We start from the raw sequence: 4,525 nt of genomic DNA, 5'->3' as shown, positions 1-4,525 counted from the left end.
GCTCAATAGGGCTAAACTAGTGGTGGGCCTGGGGGGGAGGGCTTAGTGTCAATTCCTGAAGAAGCCAAATATCCCAAGTTCCTTCAGTAGTAAGCTTTCCTACGACTGGACAAGTTCCTCTACTTGTTAAGAGGTAGGGCTGGATTCAGACACCAGGTGTTTAGGAACAATGGCTTCTTTCTTAGGCTTTCTGGTGCACAGGTTCCACACAACTGAGAAGCAACTGGCACTTGATAGGGGTGGGGGCTGAAGTCCCTTTTGGGGAGGGTTTTTTGGTCACACCCCAGTTGACCCCACACCCATGTCGGCACTAATTGGATGGTCTCAGTAGGTTTTTTCCTTAAAGTAATTTTCAATATTAAGAGTAACAATAGTCTCATTATTCTTACATTCATATAAATTAACTATTGAGAAAGTTGTAAGTCCATAACACCTATTCCTAATTGTCACCAAGAGACTCACAGACCAGGTGACTCGGGTCACCATCTCAGCAGTTAGAAAGATGATTTCAGTAAGATTTCTGAGTTTCCAGGCCAGCCTGGGCTACACAGTGAATTCCAGGGCAGCTTAGGATACACAGTGGATTCTAGGTAAGCCAGAGTAAGAAAGGTCTGTTCATGTATGACAATACATGTTACATATATAGAAAGGGTCAGAGCCGGACGGTGATGGCGCACGCCTTTAATCCCAGCACTCGGGAGGCAGAGGCAGGCGGATCTTTGAGTTCGAGACCAGCCTGGTCTACAAGAGCTAGTTCCAGGACAGGCTCCAAAACCACAAAGAAACCCTGTCTCGAAAAACCAAAAAAAAAAAAAAAGGTCAGAAAATGCTGATCGGAAATGTCTAGATAGAGAGAAGCCTTTTCCATGCCCTTTTTTTCCTGAGAGAACCTCACCATGTAGTCCAAATGGCTTTGTACTCAAATCTTACTGCCTCAGCCTCTCAACTGCTTAAATGCACCATAGGCTCACAGATTGGGAAACATAGCAAAACCCAGGCCTTGTGTACAGAAACTCATTCTGGTATCCAAAAGTTCTGCTTCCATCCACCTTGGAGCAGCAGCAAATGTAAAGCGATTGTTTGAATTGTCAAATTTGTGACAAAGCCTTTCCAGTAAAAAGGTGGGTCACATGATTTTCAAAGATCAACATCTATCAGCCATCTTCCCACTGGTACACAGACTGTTACCAGAACAGAAGTTACAGCAACAGAAGTAGTCTGCATATCTGTATTAGTCAGGGCTCTCAGAATTTCTAGAATGAATCTCTCCCTCCATATATTTGAGAATGACTTACTGTCTAAAGTCCAGCTAATTGAAAACTGGGAGTATGAACAGAACGGCCAAGAATCTGAATTAAAGGCCTTTCTTCCCACCTCAAAGATCCAGATTAGAATCAGATCTTCCAGTTAAAGTTAAGCAAATATAACTGACAGGTGTGCCAACCATTTTGGGGTTTTAGTTGATTCCAGATGTAGTCAAATTGACCACCAATAGTAGCTATCACGCATGTAAAAAAATAGGAACTCCAGTACCCCCAAAGCTGCACCTGATAACCAGAACCCAGTGACATCACTTGCTCAAGACAGCAGGACTAGAACTCTAGGATGCTCACTGGGCAGTATACGAGCAGAGACCAAGAGCAATGCATTGCTGTCACATCTTCAGGGCTGCTAAAGACACCACCTTGATCTCTGCTGCAGCTGGAGAGTCCGCCCCCTGGCCCCGTCTGACTGCCCCCTGCCCTTGAATAAGGCTTGTGTAAGAAAATAGACCTCACCTTCAGCTAAGATAAGTTCACACCACTGAGCAGCCATGGAGATAGGCTTAGGATGGAGATAGGCTTAGGATCCTAATGAGGAACTTCTTTGTGATAACCCTCAGAATAATAAAATATAACTTCCAATTATACTGACTACATGGACCTAGTCACTTTCTTGCTGGAGACAGAAACTGGTTCCCAGAAAATCCTATTGTATTACCAAGGAAGAACTAGAAGCCTTTCAATATGAAAAGACTGTAATGTTTGTTCCTGGTCTTGGGAGATCTCCCCCTAATTTCTCTTATTTGACATACCTGTAAAGAATAAATAGAACTCATGGTGAGAAACCAAACTCACGCCTGTAGCAATTGAAACTGGAATGCCCGATTGAGGCAATGCCGGTAGCAGTGGGGTCTGCACACCGGGCCAGTGCACACTCAAGTTCAGCTCCTGATGAGCTTGAGCAACTCTTCCCGAAACACACCCAGCATGGTGCTGGTGGCAGTCTTGCTGTTCTTTTTCTGCACCCCCTGCACTACCATACATGTGTATTGCACTATCCTGACGCCAGCAGGCTGCAAGGCTTCTGTGAGGGCCACTGCAATTTGAGGTGTTCTTGAACTTGTATAGTCTATAGGTTTCTACAATCCTGGCAAGTTTGCTGAGGTCAAGGACTTGCTTGGTTTTTTTTTTTTTTTTTTTTTTGCCAAAATACAAGATTTGGTTTAATATTGCAACAACAGAAAACAAACCCAAGCACTACACACTAACAAACATACTACAACCCAGGAAAGGGGGCATGCAGAGGCTACAGTCATAAGCTAAATCTTTACAGGGGACCACAGAACTGCCTATGACCCCGTTGTGGCGGTGGCGGTACAAGCAAGTACTATATCTGGAGATGCCAGTTCCCACCCTAGCAAAACCTTATTTTCACACAACAGTAAAAGGCATAGTCACTTAAGAGTATGCAGTCCTCCCAACGAAGAGGTGGACCTGCATTTTGGTGGCCTCATTGGCTTTTTCCAAGCTGCTAGTACTACAGCAACAAATAACGGACAAGGCCTCATGGCTTCTGGCTGATGCGGGCACCGGGCACCTTCAAGGGCACAGATATGAATGTCCATCAGTCTCAGTCTTGGCTGCAGTTCTGTACCTCACTCCAAGGAGTAGGTAATGGCAGCAGCTACCCACACCTGAGATTCCCTTTAGCCTTGGGTCTTATTTGGGACCCTGTTCTTGTGAACACACGTGGGGCACAGCATGTTGTCCTCCAGGTGTGGGGGCGGAAAGGTACAGGCTGGCAGCAGGAAGAGGGCAATCACTTTCCCCTTCTCAGGTACCCAGGCTTGTTCAGCGTGGAACTGCAGCCAAACCCAACCTCTTGAGTCTGAAGGAAGGTTTCTCCCGTAGACCACACACCAGTTCCCCACAGGTCTCGAGTGTTGTAGTGAACTGCAGGGCCTCGTTCGTTCTTGGTGTCTTGGTCCAGAATTGCAGCCAATGCTAACACTGCCTCAGGGGCGGTTGTGGTCACAACGATCGTGCTGACTCCTTCATAGAGGACAGGAGCTTCAGTAAGGGCGGGCATCTGCTCCTCGGGTACGGATACCATTTCAAGAGAAGCTATCACCTGAGGACAAGACTCTTGTTCCTCCCCAATCTCTATCTTCATTCTTTTCCGACGTGTCTTCACCCTGGCCTCTTTTGGTGTGTCAGGAATGTTCTCTAATTCAGGCATTTGTTTGGAGAAAGACCTTGCAAGCGGTCGTTGGTAAGTCTCTAATGTCTGGCCTTTGCTGCTCAGCTTCTTGCACCATTTCTGCAAAAGGTCTCAGAGAATTGGGTTCACTGGGGGCAGATAATCTGGTAGAGGAGGAACTGGTATTTTCCTAGGAGTGGGTTTTGGAGTCTTGGCATCTCCTGCTTTCTCATTTGATTCACAGGATGGACAAGTATGTGGCTGCCAGGTTGGGGGTTCAGCTCGTTACCCTCCTTGTTGCGGAGCTGCCCTGCCTTCCACTTGTCCACTTATCCATGTTTTGATCCTTGAGGTGTTTCTGATTGACTTTTCAGTTACCTCTTCTGGGATGTACTCACTTTTGGTGATCTAACTGGGTCTATTTCCTGTTAATACCCATCAGTGGATGGACATCAGGGACATACTTGCAAAACCAAGTGCTGTAAATTTCAGAATTGCCTCTTGCTCCATTCCAACTCTATTCTTGGTTCTGACTCACTAGTGCTGGGTGCTCGTGGCCTACCTGGATGAGTTTGAGCAGGGTCCTGTAGGAGTCTGGATCCCCAGGCCTGCTATCTTTGACATGGGCAGTCTCTATGAATGAGGTAGGGAAAGGCTAGGGATGTTGTCAGCAGTGTCCTGCTGCAGAGGTCTGACTCTGCTGGATCATTGCCCTTGGCGTTTTTAACTTCTAGATTTTTGGCTCTGAATCATGGGTTTAATCCTGCTATTTACCACCACTTTCTCAGAGCTCAAACTGTTTTCAGACATGATTTGTCAATGTCAATATCACTTTCTGTCCCACTGGGATTCACCTTATTGGACTAAGGCTGTCCTTAAACTCATAGCTCTGACAATGTCTGTTTAGTACTGCCACTAAAGTCACTTCTACCATGCCTCGCTGGGAACCAAACTTTGTTGTAGTATCACTATTTTTATTTATTTATTTATTAATTTATTTATTAAAGATTTCTGATTTCTGCCTCCTCCCCACCACCGCCTCCCATTTCCCTCCCCCTCCCCC

The 4,525-nt window shown here is 46.0% G+C and overlaps 1 pseudogene; it reads right to left on the bottom strand.

Annotated features, from left to right (window-relative positions):
• Positions 1-2,968: 2,968 nt before the first annotated feature.
• LOC101987898 overlaps positions 2,969-4,525 on the bottom strand; it is a 7,295-nt pseudogene continuing 5,738 nt past the window's right edge.

The sequence above is a fragment of the Microtus ochrogaster genome, linkage group LG2 (assembly GCF_000317375.1).
Source record: "Microtus ochrogaster isolate Prairie Vole_2 linkage group LG2, MicOch1.0, whole genome shotgun sequence".
In the NCBI taxonomy this organism is placed as follows: domain Eukaryota; kingdom Metazoa; phylum Chordata; class Mammalia; order Rodentia; family Cricetidae; genus Microtus; species Microtus ochrogaster.
Note: the sequence above shows the minus strand (reverse complement) of the source record. Positions and strands in the feature narration are given on the sequence as shown.